The sequence below is a fragment of the Panthera pardus genome, unplaced genomic scaffold (genome assembly GCF_024362965.1).
Source record: "Panthera pardus isolate Hobbes unplaced genomic scaffold, ASM2436296v1 HiC_scaffold_24, whole genome shotgun sequence".
In the NCBI taxonomy this organism is placed as follows: domain Eukaryota; kingdom Metazoa; phylum Chordata; class Mammalia; order Carnivora; family Felidae; genus Panthera; species Panthera pardus.
The window spans coordinates 4,410,271-4,434,669 of record NW_026526810.1 but is presented as its reverse complement, the minus strand read 5'-3'; the positions used below and the strand labels follow the sequence as shown (position 1 = coordinate 4,434,669).

The 24,399-nt window shown below is 43.7% G+C and overlaps 1 pseudogene; it reads right to left on the bottom strand.

The window, feature by feature from the left end:
• Nucleotides 1-6,342: 6,342 nt before the first annotated feature.
• LOC109273292 (protoheme IX farnesyltransferase, mitochondrial-like) lies at nt 6,343-22,188 on the bottom strand (annotated as a pseudogene).
• Nucleotides 22,189-24,399: the final 2,211 nt, after the last annotated feature.

Here is a 24,399-nt window from a genome sequence, read left to right as displayed (position 1 = left end):
CATATGAATGCCAAGCTAGGGAATTGGAATTCTCTTCCACAGACAGTGGGAACCTTGAAGACAAGCATAGAGAGGTGACGACATGCCCAGGCCTGGGTTTTGGAGAGATGTGTGATACCAGGCTCAGGAGGACTCTCAGGGCCATCGCTAAAGGTTTAAAAGACACCCACGCAGTCGGGGCATAGAAGCAGACAAGATTGCCAGACAACAGTGAAGTGGATTAAAGCTGGCTGCTGATTCTTGGCCATTCTCCCATCAGGAGAGAATCTGTGCTAGCCTTGGGCCTTGTTTTGACCAAAGGAAGTGACACTGATGCTAGGCCTTTGGAGATTGGCGGCTTCTGATATTCCTCTTTGGAATGCTTCCTTTTGCATCAGACTGTAAGAAGTCTGATACCCTTGAGAACACCATGCTGGAAGGAAGCCCAAGCTTGCCTTGTGAATAGAGAGGGGCTACAGGGAAATAGGACAGAGGCCCCCACAAGAAGCAGTGAAGCTTTCTTGAAAATTCCACTCCAGTTCAGCCGGTAGCTGAATGCAGCTGAGTGAATGATGCCAGCTGATGCCATGTGCAGCAGAAAAGCCACCCAGCTGAGCCCTCTCTGAATTCCTGTCTCACAGACTCTTGAGCAAGACAAATGGCTATTTTAAGCCACTGAGTCATGGGGTAGTTTGTTATATAGCAATAGACAACCCAGATAAACAGCTAACATCTCTTGGTTACTCAGTGCAGGTCAAGGATAGGGGTAGGCAGTATTGTTAGGATGTTAGTTACCCATGATTTGTTTCACGGATTCGGTGTAATCCTAGGCACTTAGATTTTCATATTCATGATTCTCATTAGCTGTTTGCCTGAAAGTATTGCCCATCATACATTTAACTTTTCTTCTTACTCGTAAGTAATTGCTGAGTCAGAAATACTTTTTCAGGGGTGCCTGGGTGGCTCAGTTGGTTAAGCGTCCAACTTCAGCTCAGGTCATGATCTCACAGTTCATGGATTCGAGTCTGGTACTGGGCTGTCTGCTGTCACTGGAGAGCCTGCTTTGGTTCCTCTGTCCCCCTCTGTCTCTCACCTGCCCCTCTCACTCGCTGTCTCTCTCTCTGTCTCAAAAATAAACATTAAAAAAAGAAAAAGGACTACTTTTTCAGTATATGTTAAAGTCAAATAAGATGTGAACCAAGAGAGTCCAAATTTGTATCCTAAATTATGTCACATAAGCTACCTTTCAATAAAACTTTGGGGAAAAAAAGTACAGCGCCAGGCTTCGTCTCGTTAATCCTTGAGGTGGATGCTACGGTTACCTCTGTTGTGCAGAGAGGGAGCAATGATGTGAGGGAAAGAAGGATGGAGCTAAAGGGAATGCAGTTGTGGGTGGAGGGGGGTCAGACAAGGAAATCGAGAGGGAGCACTGGAGAGAAAAGGAGCCATGCGGCCCCCGCCCTTGGTCTGGGCTTCCTGCATAGGATCTGGTTCTCAAAGAGGGATGCTAACCTGGATGTCGGCTGGCTCTTGGCTTGAAGTGTGTGTCGTCTTGCATCCTTCCCTCAGATTCCCCAACTAACGTACATCCAAGTTAACCCACCCTCCTTACCCCCCACTAGCATTTCCAGGTAAAACCTTGGTTTGGGGTGAAGCCTTACTTACTGTTATTTTCTTTCGAAGGGGAGAAGTGGGTAGCAGAGAGAGAGAGAGAGAGAGAGAGGGCCTAGTCCTAATCCATTAACTTGATTGGTTCAAAATATTTGCCTTCTTGGATTTCAGTGGCCTGGAGAAATCCACCCCTAAATGAGGAATTTCACCAGCTATAAATTAATATGCAAATCTATGCAAATAATGTGCAACTCTTCCTAGGCCTCTCAGACAGGCTTTTGTTTGCAACAGGATTACTTCACCGGGCCAATTCAATTGGGTAGAAAAAGCCCTTTGCAAATGGGATTTTCATATTAACAAGAGCTGTGGAGGATTAAGTGTCTGGCACTTGATGTGTCTATTTATAACCCTCCGTCACAGAACTGGGCAAGCTGCAGACGGCACCTTGGAGCTGGAACCCAGGTTTGCCTACAAAGCCAAGGACTATACAAAGCTGTCATCTTAACTAATGTTCTGCCTCTACCTTTCGGCTGAGGTGTTTCACCATAAGAGCCAAGCTCAAATGCTAAAATATCAACACCAGTTTCTTAATTTCAGTAGTAGGAAGTTTAGAGTATGTGATATTGTTAACATGGTGTTTTTTTTTTAGGATACAAAATAATACCTACTGACTGGCAGATAAGAATGGAAGTTAAGCGTGCACATTCTGCGGCGGGGGGCTTGGGCTTGGGCTGAGATCCACCCCTTCCCAACCACAAGAATAGGGCCAAGTGGCTTTTTACCTCTCGCGTGTCTCAGTTTACCCCTCTGTAACTCTCAGGGTTGATACGAGGGTTAACCGAGTTCATTAAGAGCACGCCATGCCTGGCACTAAGGAACTGCCTGATAAAGGTTATCAAGTGCCAGGTAATTAATGAAGATTTTAATGGGAGGGAACGTCTTGATCGGTCAGAACAACCGACGAAGTAGCAGCATGGGAAAATCAAAATTTGGCCATTGTTTTTAGCCGTGTTTACAGTGTGACATCTAGCCCCCAGCAGATTTCAGGCACACTGGGGGTGCCTGGGTGGCTTAGTCGGTTGAGTGTCCGACTTCGGCTCAGGTCATGATCTCATGGTCCATGAATTCGAGCGCCATATCGGGCTGTGTGCTGACAGCTCAGAACCTGGAGTTTGATTCAGATTCTATGTCCCCTGCTCTCTCTGCCCCTCCCCCACTCATGCTCTGTCTTGCTGTGTCTCTCAAAAATAAATAAATGTGAAAAATTTTTTTAGATTCGAGGCATGTTGAAGAATGGGGAAAGCAGGATTTTTGGAAGACAAGCATGCTTTTTTGTGTGTGTAAATTATTTTATTGAGATATAGTTGACATATAACATTATGTAACTTTAAGATGTACAACATATCTATTTGGTACGTTTATATATTGCAGTAGGATTATCACCTTAATTAAGGTTAGTTAACACCTCTGACAGGTCACATAGTTACCATTTCTTTTTTGTAGAGGGAACAATTCAGATCCACTCCCTTAGCAACTTTGAAGTTTATAATGGGCTCTCTGTGATCACTGTGCTTGGAAGGCAAGCACTCTCCTTACAAAAAATGTTTGCTGCGATCCTTCCACCCAATTTTTAAACTTCACATTATGACATTTTCTAATATTCGCAAAACTTGAGAATGTTTTCACGAACCTCACATGCTTATCATCTACATCCACTTACATTTCGTCATGCTTCGTCTTCTACCAACTTTTCTTTTTTTCTTTTCTAATCTAGTATTTTTTCTTTTTTCCTTTTCTTTTTCTTTCTCTTTTTAATTTTTTAATTTACATCCCAAGTTAGTTAGTGTGTAGTGCAATAATGATTTCAGGAGTAGATTCCAGTGATTCGTTCCCTATGTATTAAACCCAGTGCTCATCCCAACAAGTGTCCTCCTTAATGCCCCTTCCCCATTTAGCCCATCCCCCCACCCACAAGCCCTACAGCAACCCTCAGTTTGTTCTCTGTATTTAAGAGTCTCTTATGTTTTGTCCCCCTCCCTGTTTTTATATTATTTTTGCTTCCCTTTCCTTACATTCACTTTGTACCAGATCTTGGTTTCTAACACCATCCTCCAAAAAAAGGAACAAGGTTGATTCTACGACAGGGGAAAGAAATACACAAGATGAGCATCTTGCAGTGCCTGAAAGTAAGAAGTGCTTCAAAAAAAAAAAAAAATGCAAACAAAACAAAACAGAACACAGAGAGCCTGGGTGGCTCAGTTGGTTGAGCGTCCACACCTCATTTCAGCTCAGGTTGTGATCCCAGGGTCATGGGATCAAGCCCTGAGTCGGACTCTGCACTTATGCACTTAGTGTGGAGCCTGCTTGAGATTCATTCTCTCTCTCTCTCTCTCTCTCTCTCTCTCTCTTTCCCCCTTCCTCAGGCCCTCTCCCTCACTCACACTCTCTCTCTCTAAAATAAAACAATAAAAAAAAGCCAACAATGATGGAGGCATGTCAAAGGAACCAACTGAAAGATTTCCCAGTGGCCAAAGCTGCACCAATTTGGGCAACGAATACTTTTATTTCTTCCTTTCCAATCTGCATGCTCTTTTATTTCCCTTTCTTGCCTTGCATTGGCCATCAACCCCAGCACGATGTTGAATAGCTGTGGTAAGAGCAAACATTCTTGTTTTGGTTCTGATCTTAGGGAGAAGGCACTTAATTTTCACTATTAAAAAAATTTGTTTTAAGTTTATTTACTTTGAGAGAGAGCGAGAGCACACACGTGCTCAAACTGGGAAGGGGCAGAGAGAGAGGGAGAGAGAAAACCAAGCAGGTTCCTTGCCGTCAGTGCAAAGCCCAACCCGGGGCTTGAACCCATGAACCACGAGATCATGACCCAAGCTGAAATGAAGAGTCTGAAGCCCAACCGCCTGAGCCACCCAGGTGTCCCACTTAGTTTTCATTATTAAATATGATGTTAACTGTATCCTCGTGTTGAATGAAGATAATTGTTCACAACATTTGAGGGCCGTGAGCCCTCTTTTGGTCATTATGACCTTTTAGGATCTTGAGAGATACTTAGGAAAAACCAGGGCATGCTCTGGCTGGTGGTCACTGTCTCAGGGCAGGTCCCCAAGAAGCAGACTCTCAGACAACAGTATACTTAAAAAAGTTTATGGTGAGTGCTCTTGGAATTAACGTGTGGGACTGGGCAGGGGGAAGATATTGAACTGCAGTGCAATCTTAATGAGGGTCAACAGATTTAATTAGAAGATGTGGAGCTGGGATGACCTTGTGTAATTGCCAAATTGAGGCCAAAGACAGCCACTTGATGCAAACACATATGCTTCTTCATTGAGCTCCCTTTGCTGTGCACCCTGGGTATCTTGTGACACATTGGAGCTGGGTTTGTCTGGACGTCTTGGTACTTGGGTTCATGTTTTATGTCTTGTAGCAAAGATCAACTATTCAGTTGTAAGGAATCTAGATACCATTTAATGACAAAGTGAAAACCCTTTCAAGACTTTTTCATTGCATGGCTTTCTTTAATAGATGATGAGGGACAGATATCTATAATATTCTCAAGGCAGACTGTGCAGGGCTGAACACTGCATTATACTGAAGCAGCTAAGACTTCAGATTCATAGGTCTGAGTACGTTGCTCAGAACTCCCATCTGGTTCCCACTGAACTTATCCTGACATCTTTCTCAGGAGGCTGTTTTGAAGATTAAATGAACTAATTCTTACAAAATGCTGTGTGCTGCCTAGCACATAAGCATGCAATAAATGTTAACTATTATTATTATTATTATTATTAATATTTATATCCTTAGACTATTTTTTGCAGTTTGTACACGATGAAAACATATTGATTGCACTTATTTTTATTTTTATTTTTATTTAATGTTTATTTATTTTTGAGAGAGAGAGAGAGAGCAAGCAGGGGAGGGGCAGAGGGAAAGGGAGACAGGAGATAGAATCCCAAGCAGACTCCGCACTGTCAGTGCAGTTGGTTGAACTTGTGAACCGCAAGATCGTGACCTGAGCCAAAATTAAGAGTCAGATGCTTATCTGACTGAGCCACCCAGGTGCCCCCATGTACTTATTTTTAAACAAAGTTAACATGGGGTGATAAGGTCTTAGCTGAAAGACAATACAGGCATTCAGGGTGCCATGAACTTCGCCCATTTAGAATGGCAAACTTAATCGGTAAATATTGCGTGTGTTCTGACTACTCTGCCAAGCAGTTCCCTTGCCTCCTCTCTCTCTCTCTGGGCCTCCTTGTTATTCCCTGAGATACAGCAATATTGACAATATTGAAAGAAGGCCAATTAACAACCCTACGATGGCCTGTAAGTGTCCAAGTGAAAGGACACTGAGGACTTCTCTCACTTTAAGTCAAAAGCTAGAAATGATTGAGCTTAGTGAGGAAGGCTTGTCAAAAGCTGAGATAAGCCAAAAGCTAGGCCTCTTGCCCCAGTTAGCCAAGCTGTGATGCAAAGAAAAAGTTCTTGAAGGAAATGAAAAGCGCTACTCTGGTGAACACATGAATGGTAAGAAAGTGAAACAGGCTTATTGCAGATATGGAGGAAGTTTTACTGGTCTGGATAGAAGATCAAACCAGCCGTAACATTCCTTAAGCCTAAGCTTAGTCCAGAGCAAGGATCTCTTCAATTCTGTGAAGTCTGAGAGAGGCGAAGAAGCTGCAAAGACAAGTGGGAAGCTAGCCGAGGTTGGTTCAGGAGATTTAAGGAAGGAAGCCAGCCCTACACATCCAAGTGCAAGGTGAAGCGGCAAGGGCTGACGTAGAAGCTGCAGCAAGTTCTCTGGGAGATCTGGCTGCGATCCTTAATGAAGGTGGCTCCCCGGATGACAGATTTTCAGTGTGGTTGAAACAGCCTTATATCAAAAGAAGATGCCATCCAGGACTTTCATAGCTGGAGAGGAGAAGTCAGTGCCTGGCTTCAAGGCATCGAAGGACAGGCTGACAACTCTTGTTAGGGGCTAATGCTGCTGTTGACTTCAAGTTGAAGCCAGTGCTCACTTACCATCCTGAAAATCCTAGGGTCCTTGAGAATTGTGCTAACTCTACTCTGCCTGGAGAAAGACATATACCATGTGTTTTCACTCATGTGTGGAACTTGAAAAACTTACCAGAGGACCATGGGGGAAGGGAGGGGGAAAAATAGTTACAGAGGGAGGGAGGCAAACCATAAGAGACTCTTAAATACAGAGAACAAACTGAGGGTTGAAGAGGGGGGTGGGGAAGAGGGAAAAATGGGTGATGGGTATTGAGGAGGGCACTTGTTGGGATGAGCACTGGGTGTTGTATGTAAGTGATGAGCCATGGAAATCTACCCCCAAAACCAAGAGCACACTGTATATGCTGAATGTTAGCCAACTTGACAATAAATTATATTAAAAAAAAAAACTACTCTGTCTGTGCTCTATCAATGGAACAAAGTCTGGATGACAGCACATCTGTTCACAACTTGGTTTCCTAAATATTGTAAGCCCATTGTTGAGACCTACTGCTCAGAAACAAAGATTCCTTTCAAAATCGTACTGTTCATTGACAATGCACTTGGTCACCCAAGAGCTCTGACACAGATGTACAATGAGATTAGTGTTTCATGTTTGCTAACACAGCATCCTTTCTACAGCCCGTGGATCAAGGAGTAATTTAGACTTTCAAGTTTTATTACTTTTAGAAAAATGTTTATTTATTTATTTTTGAGTGAGAGAGGGAGAGAGAGAGTGTGTGAGTCGGGGGAAGGGGTGACAGAGAGAGAAGGAGACAGAGAATCCCAAGCAGGCTCCGCACTGTTAGTGCAGAGCCTGACCTGGGGCTACATCTCAAGACCCTGAGATCATGACCTGTGCCGAAATCAAGAGTCAGACACTTAACCGACTGAGCCACCCAGGCGTCCCAATAAAGTATTTTTAAATTAAGGTATATACGTACCTAGGTGGCTCAGTTGGTTGAGCGTCTGACTTTGGCTCAGGTCATGATCTCGCAGTTCGTGAGTTAGAGCCCCTGCATTGGGCTCCTGCTGTCAGCCTGTCAGCACTGAGCCCACTTCAGATCCTCTGTCTCCCTCTCACTGCCTCTCCCCTGCTTGTGCTCTCCCAATAAATAAATAAATAAATATTTAAAAAAATTAAGGTATGTATGTTAAAAAAAATAATGGTATTGCGCACCGGATAGACTGTGGTATAAACAGCTGTTCTATGCACTGGGCAACAAAGAAATTCATTTGACTTGCTTTGTTGCAGTATTGTTTTACTGTAGTGGTCTGGAACCGAACCTGCAGAATCTCTGGGGTACGCCTGTAAACAGTGACGCTTGATGACGGATAATTTCTACCACCGGTGGATAATTGCTCCTCAGCAGCTACAAATACTTGTGATTAAGTCCCTTAAAAATAGTGTTTTCAATTTTATCTCACATTTTAAACTATGAAAATGTACAAACATATACAAAGATAAGGAGAATAATTCAATGAACCTCATCACATTTTCCCACATAAACATCTATTTCTTTTTTCTCGAAACTATTTTTCTTAAAGTTTATTTTTTTAGTAATCTCTGCACCCAACATGGGGCTTGAACTCACGACCCTGAGATCAAGGGTCTCGTGCTCTTCCAGTTGAGCCATCCCCTCTTTTCTTAACAAAAATTTTTAAGTGTGTTTATTTTTGAGAGAGACAGAGACGGTGTGAGCGGCAGAGGGGCAGAGAGGGAGAGAATCCCAAGCAGGCTCTGCACTGTCAGCACAGAACCCAGTGTGGAGCTCGAACTCACGAAACCATGAGATCATGACCTGAGCTGAAACGGAGAGAGTTGGGTGCTTAAATGACTGAGCCACCCAGGTGCCCCTCTTTTTTCTTTTAAAGCAAATTCCAGTAATCATATCATTTTGCACTCACTTACTTTAGTATGCATCTCTAATAATATGGGCCTTATTTATATAGCCATAGTACATAATCATACATGAAGAAATTTGGTATCATCCAGTTCACAATAAAGTTTTCCTGATTATCTAAAAATTCTCATATTTTAGAGGAATTGTTTAAATCAGGAAAGAAACAAGGTCAATACATAATACTTGCTTGTTGTCCCTTAATTCTTTTAAAATATTGACTAACCTGCACCCCTTTCCTCCAGTTGTCATGTTGCAAAAACTAGGTCAATTGTCCTAGAAAATATCCCATATTTTAGATTTGTTCGTTTGCTTCCATGTGGCATTATTAAGTAGCTCCTGTATCCCCTGTATTGCATTTTATTTTAAAATTATTTATTTTAAAGGCTTTTCTAATTAAAGTATATGACATGATAGTTGTAAAAACTTAGAAAAATGATAGAACTCCAGTTGGTAATGTGGAAGGTACAAATTTGTCATAATCCTACCCCTAGAGGTAGTCACTGTTGATTGTTTGGCATATATTACATCAGAAATTTTTCTTCGCCATTCAATAAGAAAGTAATTTCTTAAGTCATTTTACGATGAAGTTGGCCATCGTATGATTCTCTATTACTATGAGGTTTTTGTGGCGATGATTCAGTGGTTCTTTGCACGGTGTCCCAATCCCGTAAAAAATCTAGCTGTTGTTAGGAAGTATTGGGTCAGGACAGCACAGTTATTGTTTTAAGTTAATCACACACGGGGTATTTTGTGCGTGTTGCAGGGTGAAGAACACAGCCCTGGGGAAGGTGCAGATACAGAATGGGACCAGTTGAGTAGGGCCACACCTTACTCTAAGCTGCTCATACTATCAGATAGGACATGATCTAATGGGACCAGTGAGTTTGGTGCCCAGTGGTGGAAGGAAAGATCTTTTAGGCCAGTACCTAAATAACTAGGACAATTCCTTTAATTGTCTGTCTCCGTGGGGATTCTGAGCCTCCCATTCTGTCCTCTCATGCTAGGAATGGACTGTTAGTGGAATGCATACTATAATTTGTCCTAGTGCTTGCCAATTGCAAATGAAAAAGAAAAAAAGAATATATCACTCTAATTTGCATGCCCTCCCTTGCCCAAATTGAAGAATTACACAAATCTTTTACTACAAATTCCCTGTTTTTGAGTTCTTAATTTTGACTTTTCTTTCAGTTGGTCTTAGTATGTCTTCAAATAATTGTTTCTAAAAGTAATGTGCAGGATGTTTTCTAATCTTTGGACATCTGAGAATAATTTTATGTAAGTTTTGCACATGAAAAACATGTTGACTAGATTTTAAAATATGTGATTACAACAGTTCTCAAAATTTAATAGCTATTACTTTATTATCTTTTATTTTTATTTATTTATTTTATTAATGTTTCTTTATTTTTGAGAGAGAGAGAGAGTGCAAGTGGGGAGGGTCAGAGAGACACAGAGATAGAATCTGCAGCAGGCTCCAGGCTCTGAGCAGTCAGCACAGAACCCGACGTGGGGCTTGAACCCATGAATTGCAAGATCATGACCAGAGCTGAAGTCGGACGCTCAACCCACTGAGCCACCCAGGTGCCCCACTTCATTATCTTTTAGAACTTGGTGCTGCAAGAACTTTGGGCCAGTATGGATTTTATTAATTTGTAAATGACCTAGGTTTTAAGATGGGGCTTTTTGCTTGTTTTTGTCTTTTTAATCACTTCCTAGGATATATTTAGGGGTGTGATCTAGATACTCCCTTTTTGTCCCTCCATTCTTCATAATCTCCACCCTGCTGAGGGCTGTGGGATTCTTACAGATTGAGCCAATTAGCTCTGATGCCCGGTAGCTTCTGACTGATTGGGCCAATGGGAGTCACTAGAAGATTAGGAGCTGGAGGAGGTAAAATCAGGCCTTTTTTTTTTTTTTTTTTTTAACAACTGTCTCACTCATTTCTGATACTTTACCTTCTTCTTGCTTTTTCAGGCCTAGTGCTGGTAATAATGTCGACTAAATTCTTGACTGATTCTGTGCAGACCTCCTATAATTGATTAGTCCAGGTACTTGGTGAACATGGTCAAACTTCAGTTGGTATGGTTTCTAATGACCTGTCCTCAAGGTCACTGATTATTCCTTCTGTTATTCCACTCTAGACTATGGTTTTTGTTTTGGTCTTTTCAATTTCAGATATTGTATTTTTCAGTTCTAGAATTTTCTTTTTGGTCATTTTTTTGTATTTTTAAAAATTTTATTTTAATCCATTTATTCATTATGACTGTGTTGCCTTTAAGTCTCTGAACATACTTAAAATAGAGATTTTGAAGTTCTTGTCTGCTGATTCCAACTTCTGAGTCATCTTTTTTTCTCCTATGGGTCTCCTTTTCCTTTGTTTTTTTCATATCTAGTAACTTTTTAAATTATATACTGGACATTGTAGGAGATGGGTTTTAAAAGGATCTCAAATCTGTTTTCTGTCTTCGGAGAATACAGAGTTTTGTTCTAGAATGTAGTTAAATTACTTTATATCACCTGAATCATTGCTAAGGCAGATCTATTTTGGTTTTACTGTTACTTCGGAGGTGAGTACATTAGCCCTGGGGAGGTCTTTACTCCTAAGTGTAGCTTTCATGGAGTTGTAACGGAAAGGCTGTAATGGAAAGCCCCTTTAACTTGGAAGGATTTGATCTCCTCCCTCCGTCTTCCCTGTGGTGGGCAGGTGCTCAAATCTCACTTCAGCTCTAGTCTTTCCAGCTCTTTTCCCCTTGGGCTTTCTGTAGTCTTGCCCTGCAGATGTGGACCATGGGGGTCAGCCAATGACACACGGGAATTCTCGGTGCACATTTTGAGCTTACTTCCTCTGTGGCTTCCTCTGTTTTGTGGAATTCTGCCAATGCTCCTCTGGCATGCTCGAATTCTTTTTTCTGGCTCCACACACCAATATGATTCCAGACTCTGCCCAGCTCTATCTGCCATATTCCTATTTTTCACGTATCAAATCCTCTTCTGTTTCTGTCTGCTTTGGGTCGCTCTGCAGGGTCTTCAAACAGCTTTTTTTTGTAAAGCTCCAGAATTGGCAATCGTGATCGTCAGGAGGAATACTCTGATACAAGTTATTCTGCTATAACCAGGCCATTATTATTTCTTGCCTGTATTTTTGTGGTATGCCTCATGTACAGTCTGTACAGTCTCTGTACAGTCTCTTCTCACCTCAGCAGCCACAGTAATCCTATCAGAACGTTGAGTCTGATGATGCTTTCTTTTCCTTACAAGCCACCACTGGCAGGTCCATCTCAGACCTGAGGCACCACTGGCAGGTGCCTCAGAATGAAAGCCCAAATCCTGGCAATCAGCAGCGTTTTCCTCCAGTGTACCCCCCACCCCTCACTCTGTCTTTTCTGTCTGCCTTGCTGTCTGATTATTTTCCATTTTAATCACTCTGTTCTTGTCCAAATTACTTTCTTTTCTTTAAAAAAATTTTTTTAATGTTTATTTATTTTTGAGAGAGAGAGACAGAGCATGAGCGGAAGAGGGGCAGAGAGAGAGAAGGGGACAGAAAAGATCTGAAGGGGGCTCTGCGCTGACAGCAGTGAGCCCGATGCCGGGCTTGAAGTCATGAATCGTGAGATCATGACCTGAGCTGAAGTCAGACGCTTAACCTCCTGAGCCACCCAGGTGCCCCCTTGCCCAAATTACTTTCTTCTTACTCCTTGCTCTTGTCTCAGGGCCTTTCCCCTTTCTATTCTCTTTTCCTGGAATTGTCAGCTCCCACCCTGTTGAAAATGATAAATTCCTACATCCCTACCTACTCTTATAGCCTCTTTCTAGCTTCCCTGGTTTACTTTGTCTCCGTAAGGTTCACAACCACCTTGTTCACTGACAGCTTCTCCTTACAAGGATGTAAGTTCAGTGAAAGCAGGGATTTTTGTTTGTTTTGTTCCCTTGTATAGTCTCAGATCCCAGAATGGATAAACCCTGAATGAATCAGAGTCTCTTACTCTATAGAGACTCATACTGAGCCAGTTCCTTAATACCAAAAAATGTATGTCCAAGGCAGTTCCCAGCCATATTATGAAGCTGACATATTTTATCTTGGGCCCATTTATCTTCACTCCTGCGTAGAATCTTTCCCACATAGCTCCTCCCTTGTAGTGCTCATCTTCTGGGATACAACACTGTGGTGTTTGATAAAATGTCACTGGATTAGGTGTCTGTGGAGTTTTAGAAATAACCTCAAGAAAACACAGTATCCTTTAAATTTGTTACCACTGCATAAAATATACCAGTGTTCTTGTGTTTATAGAGTTAGTAGGATAGAGATAAGAAAAAGAAGGGGATGTTGGTTTAATTGTCATTTATATAATACATTTTATGAGCCTACATAAATTATGCATCATTGACCTTTAAATGAATTTAGGCTTAATGAGATTGTTTCATCATGTTTAAAGATGTAATATAATTATTTTATTATGTTTTTTTATTATTTCCGAAGCTTATTTATGCTCCTCCCCCCTCATCAGGGCCCAAATGCGTTGCCTTCTTATCTAATATTTTTAAGCTGTTTTCTGGTTTGAGGTTTGCAGAAATCTGATCTCACTGAATTATGGCGTCGCTTAGTTGTTTAATTTTCCAGGGTGCTCTACAACAACCTTAGCTTTATCAGAGACCTGTGTTTCCAAAGAGTTAAACTTTGTGATCTGAAAATGGATTCTTTAAAAGTGTGGTTTGCAATAGGAATCTTTATCATCCTGCACACACATAGAATAATGAATCTAGAGCTTAGGCTCAGCATTTTGCCCTCTAGTGTTGGATCTTGAAAACGCAGATTAATATTGAACACGACTTTGTGTCCCATGGAGTCCTAGGGTCTCCAGAGGATCCCAAGAAATCTGAAGGGAGGGAGGAGGAGGCTGTACAGGCTGGACTCTGGCCTCATTCCTTTCAGATGCACAAGTATCCCTTGGGGCCACTGCTCTGCTCTTACTTGACAAAACAGTTGTTTTTGTGCTTCAAAAATAAAAATTTAAAAACCATAGCTCTAGAGTGTAAGCATATGAAACCTAAGAAGTGATTGTAGTGCACATGTTCACTTATGTCATTAGATATTGGAATTTGGGCTATATTTCCTCATATAAAACATAAATGCTTGAGCTAGCCCCAAATGACTATTTAACGTATGGTGCAATTTAACATCTATCTATCTATCTATCTATCTATCTATCTATCTATATTTTTTAACATCTATATATTTTAATTAAAAAAAATACACAACAGAGGGGTGCCTGGTTGGCTCAGTTGGTTAAGCATCTGATTGTTGATCTCAGCCCAGGTCTTTGGGGTTCTGAGTTCGGGCCCCACATTGGGCTCCATGCTTAGCAGGGAGCCTACTTAAATAAGCAAACTTGATTATCACTGATAATCAAGGTGTCTTTGATCTTTTTGCAGGGAGGCCCTGGTGGAGGCCTCCTGAAAGCAATTCTGATGTTTCTATGCTGTGGCTTGTGGTGAAATGTCCTCCTTAATCCACTGAAACAAAATTTATGCTGTTTCTTTTTGTTTTCTGGGTGGGAGTCAAAGCATATGGGGATGGGAAGTGGATTTTCTTGGGCATTGGAAGGGGCCTGAAGTCCCTTTGGAAGGGAAGCGGAGATGGGACTTAGGGGATCAAGCCTTTTCCAACCTTCCCAGCTAAGGATTCAGGTATCTTTGGTAGTTTTCTCCTAAGGCTCTGCTGGTCCTCCTGGTTTCTGGGACTCTAGCCCAATTCTCATAGTTCAGAATTGGGGTTCTTGGTTGCTTCTCCATTTGGCTGTGTGGAGTTTTGATAACCTCCAGTGACACTGAGATCTTGTTTCCTGTGTCTGAACCTACTTTAACAGGAAAATAGAGACTTGGAGAGATCAAGGAAAAGAAGGCATGGCGCAGTGGAGCAGAGTAGAAGGATGGGTAATTTCCGGGGGCCCCCTTTGGAGGAGGGCTGTGTGTGTCCTGGGCCTTCTGCAGGAAGGTACATATAGGAAATTGGTGTTGATTTGTTCAGTCTTGTCATACTGGCCAGGAATATGCTGGGGGTACTTCCAAGCTACTTGGGACTGGGTAAGCTGAGTTTTTAGAGGTGTTGGGGGCACCCAACAGGCTAAAACATCTTCCCAGCCCAACAGTGTAAAGGGGAGAAATTCATGAAAAATCTTATGGTATTCTTCAGTGAGCTGGAGAGACAAGAAAATGTGCCTGTGGTAGGCAGCATCCAAGATGGCTTCCAACGATTCTCTGCTTCTTAGTATTCATGCTCTGTGTAATCCCTGTCTGTGTGGGCTGGACCTAGTGATTCTAATACATAGATTATGGCAGAAGTGAAGAGGTGCCACTTCTGAGACTGTGGCTTCCATTTTGCTTGCACTCACTCACTCTGGCTCTTCTTGCTTACTGATGAAGCCAGCTACCATTTTGTGAGCTGCTCTGTGGAGAAGCCTATATGGCAAGGAACTGAGGGTGCCTCTGGCCAATAGCCAGGCAGTGGGTTTGAAAGCAGATCCTTCTCCAGTCAGGTCTTCAGATAAGATCCCAGCCTTGGCTGATACCTTGATTACAGCCTTGTGAGAGTCTCTAAGCTGGAGGAACACAGTTAAGCCATGCCCAGGTTCCTTATCCACAGGAACTGAGAGAATAAATATTTGTTGCTTTAAGCTAATAGATTTTGGGATAATTTGCTTTGCACCAATGGATAACAATATAGCACCGTTGGAGTAGGAGTGTCGGAGGCTATTGTTTTATGTAGATGATTGTAATGAGTGGCTTCTTTCACTCCACCCTTTCTGGTGATTCCTGAGCCAAGGGTGGGAGTTGAGGGCGTGTGGAAGAGGTTAGCCAGAGTTAGGGTCATGTTGTTGAACTGTGCAGGACCCCTTCCCCCAACGAAGAGCTCCCACATCATTCCATAAGATAGTCATAATTAGCATTTGAAAACCTGTCATGCAGAGATCAGGAGAGCCTACTCAGGGCTGGTCAGAGAAGCCATGTCAACCAGTATAGGAACTGTGACCAAATCTAGTCAAGTAAGGAGACACTTGTTCTTTATCCCTTTTCCAAGTTCTCAACACTAAGTAGCCAGAGCCTAGAAGAGGGGATGGGTGAGAGTATGAAGGGGTAGGACTCTTGAGCACATCAAAATGATAGGTTTTCTGTGTACAAGGGCATAGCCCATCACCCTCCAAGAGTGACCTGGTGGTCAGTAGAGGCAGGGGAGACCTTGTGACATTCAGTAGGTGAAAAAAAGGTGGCCCCAAGGGTCATAGGTCAGCATACTTTAAAGGGGTTTTGTATAGAAGGTACCAATAACAAGCATTTGAAAGCAGTCTCTATTTTTGTCTAGTAAAGCATTACAGTTCTATCATTTTCTTGAAAGTTTAACTTTCCTTCTCTAATCACAGGAAACACTATTTTATTATGGAGGAACTGTTTTCTCCATCAGAGGGTCCAAGAGATGTAAGAGTAGGATCCACAGGACCTGGGATCCTTGGAGATCCTTGGATCTTCACTGGATGCCTCTGGGGCCCATTAAGTGAAAGAGGGAAAGCATCCTTTGCCAAATTTTTTACTGTTTCCTTTGAAAAATCTTTTTGAATTATTCTCAGTACTCTCAAAAAAATATGTATTCACTGTAGGAGGTTAGAAAGAAGATAATAAAAACCATGATCCCAATGCTTAGCAGCATCATCTGCGAACGTTTTGGTGTATATTTTCCCAGCCTCTTTTCTAAGGTGTTCATGTTGTGTTGTACACAGCATCTTTTGAAATTTACCGTGATAATAACTTGAGCATCTTTTCATGTTTCCAAGTATATGACCATGACATTATTTTTGAGGGTTCCGTAGTATTCCATTTAAAAGATACAACATATTGAAGGTATGTAGTGTCCTCTTGGTGGGCATTTAGAAAGGTTCTAGTTTTTGATATGCAGAGATGACTATTCTTCCTTGATGTAACCAAGTGAGGTCAAGTTGAGAAAGGGCATAGACTTAGTGTAATGAGACCAGGAGAGACATAGAATGTCCAGGGGTCTCGAGAACTCTTGATGATCCTTCCCCTGTGTACTTTCATGTCCACCACCAGTGAGAGTCAGACCATGTGCAGGCCATGGTTATCTTGTATGTAAGGTGAGGGTGTTGGTCCCGTGATTTCTTTGGTCATTCCATGTTTGCGAATTGTTGACCAGTTGACTGTCTTCAGGTTCTCATCTGGTGCACCTTAAACCCCTCCAGTGTGCTTCCTCCTCTGTGAAATGGGAATATAAATGTCCTTCTTAAGAGGTCTGGGGGATTAAATGAGATCATGTATGTCTGTCATAGACCCCAGCACTTAGTAAGCCCTCAACAAGTCTCCTGTTATTAGGTCGAACCATACGAAATTGCCAATTTTTTGTAGGTCAGACATGACTAATACTGGCGATTTCATTTTTCTTCCATAGTAAAATGTCATCTGTACTTTTCGCTTTCTTTGATATATACACATACACACACACATTCATGCATACTGGTTTATTGAAGCAGGGAAAGAGAATGGAGGCATTTTACAAATTCGAGGGCTGCAACAAGTTGGAGATGTTCTTTGCAGACATTCCCATGCTATGCTCTCCACAGTAAAGAACCTGGATGCAGCTGAGAGGTTATATTACAGGTAGCTAGAAACAGAGGTCACATGTTGTCTGCAATCGCTTTGGAAAATTTTGAGAACAGGTGTATCGTCGTGACCATTTAAATGTTGCTGAAACACCCTGAAATGAATTCCTATAGGGCAGCAGTGCCCCTGGAAACTGAACAATTAAGACATCCTGTTACTCTTCAAGACCTTCAGGCAAGTGGGGTTCGACAGTGGACAAGAGGCACAGTGAAGGGTGGATGGAAGGACCCAGAGGTCACTGAGGTCATATGTGGCTACAGGGGAACTCGCACAAGTCCTGGGACCTGACACATCCCCACCAGGAATCCAACCTAAGCTTCTGGCTCTTAAAGCCATTGGACATAGGGAGAATAATTTCTGAATTGAGAGGATACCAGGAGAGAAATGGCATTTTTTCACTGAAGGGATGAGAAGATGAGCTACAGCTCACCTTTTCTCCCCTGACTTCCTTTCTCGTTCAGTCTTGAGAAGCCACGCAGCAAAGGGGCCGCTGATCAGCAGCCCCTTTGAGGGGCTGCCCCTTGCTGCCCCTTGCAGCCGAAGGGGGACAGTAATGGGTCAGAGCCGGATGGACTGCTGGTATGAAGCCTTGCGCCACCCTTCCAGAAAGAGACACTTCAGATACCTCCAGGATTTTAAAGTGAACCATAGAGATCCTTTTGATTCCTTGGAGTTTTTGAAATGCTGATGTGTAATAGGGGGGGCGGCCAGGGGCTGGCAGTCCTGTCTGAGATCCCCTAGGCAACTGTGTGGAATTCTCCCTTCGAATGTCAAGCAGCCGCACATCCTTGGTATTCTTTTATTGTCTGGGGGAATATGTGGTTGAGAATATACTGAGAAAGCTGGATAGGAGGCCCTGGCTCATTCGCAGGGAGGGCCCACAGCATGCATTTCCGCTGCCCTCGGGGGACCAGAGGACAAGACCTACAGATAGAGTGTCTGGCCACCAATGAGCATTCGGGCTGGCGGGTGGGGAGTGTGTGTGTGTGTGTGTGTGTGTGTGTGTGTGTGTGTGTGTGTGTGTGAGAGAGAGAGAGAGAGAGAGAGAGAGAGAGAGGGAGACCATAAAGGAGGAGGTGCACTTGTACATCCATGCAAGGAAGAAGAAAAACAGTTTGGGGGAAGGGGAGTTGGGGAAAGAAATATATAAAAAACCCTTGGAGAGAAAAATATTCTGTACTAATCAATCTGAGCCAACCTGTTATTTGGGGAGCGTTTTAGACGTTACCATAAAAAACAATCATCGGGTGATCACTGAGCACAAAATCATTTTGCAGTCACCCAGCAGTCTCTCTTCTAGAGCTCCAGAATTACCAAAATATTCTTGTCTACCAGCAGAGGTATAAAAAAAAAAAAATTGCACATCTCCCTGTATGTTTTTTGTTTTTTTTGTTCCCACATGCCCATGTGATTTCAACTCTGAGGCTGTCCCCTAGCACAGTTCCCACCTGGTGGCTTCTCACAGGTGAGCATGAGCAGCAGGAGCAAGGGGGCAGGTGCCAGAGGCTGCAAAAGAACAGCTTCTGGGGGGCACTGGGTGGCTCAATTGAGTGACCGACATCGGCTCAGGTCATGATCTCACAGCTCGTGAGTTGGAGCCCCGTGTCGGGCTCTGCTGACAGCTCAGAGCCTGGAGCCTGGCTCGGATTCTGTGTCTCCCTCTTTCTATGCCCCTAACCCACTCACATTCTGTCTCTGTCTCTCTCAAAGATAAATAAACATTAAAAAAAAATTAAAAAAAAAAAAAGGAGCTCTTCTGGTCCACATCCATGTAGAACCAAAAGCCAAGGTAGGAAATATACAGGTTGATGGGGGGTGGGGGTGGGCAGGGAGATGATGGGGAAGGTCCATGTGGTGACATCCAGGACGGGGGCTGCCGAGGACAGTGTGATCAAGGCCAGGCGGTGGCACAGGGCAGTGCACCTTCGCAGGACTGGGTGGGTGACTGACATCATATGGGAGCCTTGGGAGTCGTCTGTGCAGAGGCCCCAACTCAGTGTGTTGAAATGGGGAAGCAGGCAGGAGTAGAGGATTCCTCCCAGGAGAAACATTCCAGCGTCAAGGCTTCAGGTTGCTGCTGGCCAGCCCACGACAGGTGGTGTGGCCCCAACAATGGCCCCGACCCACGTGTTGGCAATGCTGATCCTCTTTAATGGGGTACAGCAACAGGTACACAGGAAGATGTGGAGGACCCCCAGCACTTCCGTGAGTGGGTCCACCCCCTCAGGTAAGAAGGGCAACTTCTGGAACCGCACAGCTCGCCACGGGGTCATCCGTCCACGAACCAGAGGTCTGTTTTTTGTCGTATTCATGTTTGAATCCACTGACGCTCCAAAAAACTGATCGATGGAGTTGGTGGCACTGAATGCTAGGGCTGTTCCGGTAAAAGTAAGTAGGAAACAGTGAAAAGGTCCTGGAGCCGGCTCAAGTCCGGCTGAGAGCTGTGAGTTTGGCATTGGGCAGTCGAGCCACAGTTCCTGGGAGATCTTCCAGATACAGCTTCGTTTCTCCCCACTGCTTTTCATCTTTGGTCTCTCCCCACATCTCCTGAGCCTGTAGTTCTGGAGGCCGGCCCTAGTTTCTAGCAGTTCTTTCTTACATTTGGCTTTCTGGGCAAAGAAAGGCTGGGATGCAGAAAAGGTCTCATTTCAGAGATTTCTGCTTTGGCCTGACCCAAAGATGTTTTTTTCAAGGAATGGAGATTCCACTGATTCTGGCTTCCATTTTACTTGCTGGCTGAGGCTTCTGTCCAGTTCTGTGACATACATGCGCGTGAGGAAGGTCACCCACTGCTTACTGAGGCTCCTGAAAAGATGCAGACATGGAGGGGATTCCTGCACTGCCCTTTTTTCTAGAGACCAGACACATCCTCCGACCCAACCTGTCAGGAGGCGTGAGGAGAGAGCGTGTGGGGATGTGACTGCAGCGCGTGAGTCTGGCTGCTCCCTGGCGTCCCCGTCTCCTCTCTTCTCTTGGCTGCTGGGCACTGAACTTTTTCTTTCAGAATTAATCTTCTGTACCCAGGAAAGGCACACGATGTAGGGGAAACAGCATGAGCCACTGTCCAAAGGCAGGCAGCATCCCGGCCTCTTTGGCAACGTTTTCACAAACCATCTTTAGGGTCTGTTTTACCCGTAATCCCAGCCCCCTCCGTAGTGTTATTTTCATATGTGCAGGTGGGGCTGACCCCGGTCCCTACTCATCCTCGAAGAAGCTGCATAGTGCTTCGAAGAGGACAGTTAGAGGCGGTCACTGGGGCCACTGGCTTGTTCCTTCTTGGAACAAGCATCAGGGACCTCTAGGATCTGCGTAGCCACCCAGCTTTACCACGTACCCAAGGAGTCTCATTTCCTGGCAAAGTCAAGGGACAAGGTCACAGAGGTCATTGGGGCTTAGTGATCAGCAGAGGGTGCATCATTAAACATTTTTTGTCTCGATTGTAGAAGTTACAAAGTTTAATTGTGAGCAATTTTTATTGTGGGAAAAAAGATCAAATAGCACAAGGATAAAAATAAAAAGGTGGTATAAAGAGATTCTGGAGGCTTTTCTCCCAAGTAATAGGGTCTTATGTGTGGCTTGGACCCATGACTCTGAGATCAAGACCTAGCTGAGGTCAAGAGTCAGATGCTTAACTGACTGAGCCACCCAGGCACCCCAATAGGGTCTTAAATAAATTCCTCTTCCAGATACTACTACTGTATAACAAACCACCCCCGAAACATACTGGCATCAATCAGCCATCTTCTTATGTTCACAGATTCTGTGGGCCAGGAGTTCCCAGACTGGGCAAGGCCATACAGACTGTCTCTGTTCCATGATGTCTGGGGCTTTAGCTAGGAAGACTCAAAAGCTGGCAGTAACTTGACTGTTGGTTGGAATCATCTGGAAGGGACTTCACTCACACATCTGATTCTAGATGATGATTCTAGATGATGGATGGGACCTCTCCCTGGGGTTAGCTGGAACAAATACACATATCTCTTCTTATAGACTAGCTTGGGCTTCCTTACAACAGGGCAGCTGGATTCCAAGAGTGGGTGTCCCAAGAGATACGAAGTAGAAACGTGCCAGTGTCTTAAGAGCCTGGACATGGTCATAGTGTCAGTGTCATTTTTGTTGTATTCTGTTGGTCAAGAACTAACCAAACGCAGATTCGGCATTGACCCTACCTCTTGATTTGATGAATGGGAAAGAATTTGGGAGCTCTGTTTTAAAACCTCCACAGTTCCCCAGATGACAGTGTATGTAGCTCAGTGATTAGGAGATGAGAACCTGGGTTCATAGTTCACTTCCATTCTTACTGGCTGTGTGATCTTAGGCAAGTTCATTGAGATAGAGACTAGTGCTCGCTAGAATCTGTTTCTGTTTTCGTCTTCCTGGGAGCACCAGTAGGCTATGCCCCAGCCTCTTGCATTGAGCTGGGGCTGAGAGGCTCATTTTAACCACACTTTAGCCCAGTGCCGTGTGTCATACTGGGTTAAGGGGATAAAGAGCCCCTTGCTCTCTCCTTACTTGCTATCTAGATACAGGGAAATCAAGTGGCAATTCATTGTGGGGGGGGGGGGGGTCACAATACAGAAGGAGCCTGGGTCCCTGCATGACTGCTACAGTGAGTCCTTCGTTTCATGCCCTCTGCCAGCAGGGATGTGGGGAAGAGGTAGGCTTGGAGTGTGTTAAGTCACTGAGGTTTTGGGTTTTTTGTGATAGTGGTTGGCGTACCCTGACCAATGCGTTACCCAACCTCTTTGAACCTGTTTCCTTGCCTATAAAGTGGGGTATTAACCACGGCTATCTTTGGGTGCCCTGAAAATTAAGTGAAATAATTTATTGTACAGCGTCTGGCACATAGTAAGTGCTCAATGGATGTTAGCTATAGTTATTAAGTGAATGTGACTGCCAGTTAGAAGAGGGGCAGGTTTGTGTGTGGAAGGATTGTGGTCCAGGGGGAGTGAAACGGTAGGGTTGCCATCATCGTCGTCGTCTTCATCATCATCATCATCATCATCAAGATGGCGCCCACCATTACTGAACACCTGCTTGGGCCAGGCTCTGGCCTGGGGATGCTTCACCTGTCTTTATTTCAATTCACTGAGGCAAGATATTTTTAGTCTTGATGTCGAGATGAGGACCTGGGGGCCCAGAGCTTCTGCTAAAGCTGTCTGAAGTCACAGGCAGGCTTGAAACTCAGAGCTCTCTGACCTCAAAGCCTGACTTGTTTTACTGCAGGGATGACACCTCATGCATTTTGGGGAAATGTGACACGTATTTAAAGAAAAAAAAAATGAGGCCCTGCCTGGCTTCTCACTGGAGAAGTGCTGTGTTTTCCTTTTGAGATTTTTCCTCTGCTTCAAGTTGTAGGGATTTGCTTTTGGTAATTAATCTTTCAGCAGATAGCTGGACCAAAAATGTGGAAGGCCCCTGCTTCCTTCCCTTCCCCCAGGTCCTCTTGCTTTGCTGTTTTGTTTGAACTCTGTAGGCTCTATGTGTAGTGGGTCAGTGGAGACCGAGACTGGATCTCCAGAACAAAGCCCATGTCTGAGTCCTGAAAGTCTCTCTTCAGCTTGAGGCCTCCTGTGAGAAGAGTGGATGTTTTAAAGCCCTCTCAGTGACATTGATAACCCGAGGTGGGATTGTAACACCAATGTGGCTGGCTCCTGGGTTTGTCTGTCTGTCTGTCTGTCTTTCTTTCTTTCTTTCTTTCTTTCTTTCTTTCTTTCTTTCTTTCTTTCTTTCCTCCCCTCCCCTCCCCTCCCCTCCCCTCCCCTCCCCTCCCCTCCCCTCCCCTTGCCAAAAGCAACTTGCAACTTGTGCAGGACCTAGATTTACTACATTACCCGGTGATTAATGCCTCTGAATAATCGTGTGTAAATTGTTGCCTCTCTCTCCTCTTTATATCAGTTTTAGTTTTAGCAACATAACCTGCCCCAAAGACCAGTAGATCTATAGGTTTTGATTCAGTCATTGGCATTGTGGGATCTCCCTGGATGACATTTGTGTTTTCATTAAGAAGGCAGTTCTAGGTGGCTCAGTGGGTTAAGTGTCTGACTCTTGATTTCAGCTCAGGTCATGATCTCGTGGTTGGTGAGATAGAGCCCCACATCGGGCTCTGTGCTGTAAGCGTGGAGCCTGCTTGGGATTCTCTGTGTCCCTTTTCACTCTGCCCCTCTCTTGCTCTCTCTCTCTCTCAAAATAAATAAATAAACTTAAAAAAAAAAAAAAGAAGGCCGTTCCATTTGCCACTGTTAGGTTGTGCCCACCTTCAGTTGCTGAACTGAGACAGGCAAAGATGAGGGTTTATGACATATTTTACTTACACTGTTTCTGTTCTGGCTCGGATAAAACTTTAAACACAAGCCATACCTTTCTTCATTTTTATGTATATACGTATGTATGTATTTATTTTTAATGTACATTCAAGTTAGCATATAGTTGCAATAATGATTTCAGGAGTAGATTCCAGTGATTCATCCCCTATGTGTAACACCCAGTGCTCATCCCAACAAGTGTCTTCCTCAATGCCCCTTCCCCATTTAGCCCATCCTCCCACCCACAAGCCCTACAGCAACCCTCAGTTTGTTCTCTGTATTTAAGGGTCTCTTATGTTTTGTCCCCCTTCCTGTTTTTATATGATCTTTCTTCATTTTTATCTCACAGGCAGTTTTTCTATCAAAGGCAATACTAAGGGCCAGATGGATAAAACCAACATCTACCCTTCAGAGTATCTTTGAAATATTTATAAACGTGTTGGCGGAAAAATTCTTGACCACTCAATGCTAGAACAATGGGTAAAGTTGATTTCCTTCTAGAATATTATTAATATCATATTATTAGTATAGTATTATAGAATATTATAGACATTCTTCTGCAGTAAAACTTTGAAAACTGTTTTGTTCTTTAAAAATGCTTTTAGGGGCGCCTGGGTGGCGCAGTCGGTTAAGCGTCCGACTTCAGCCAGGTCACGATCTCGCGGTCCGTGAGTTCGAGCCCCGCGTCAGGCTCTGGGCTGATGGCTCGGAGCCTGGAGCCTGTTTCCGATTCTGTGTCTCCCTCTCTCTCTGCCCCTCCCCCGTTCATGCTCTGTCTCTCTCTGTCCCAAAAATAAATAAAAAACGTTGAAAAAAAAATAAAAAAAAAATAAATAAAAATGCTTTTAGAAATTAGAACAAAAAAAAAATCTTTGTGGCTATTTAAAAATTAACACTAGATGGCGCCAGAGAGCCGGAGAGGCCGTGGA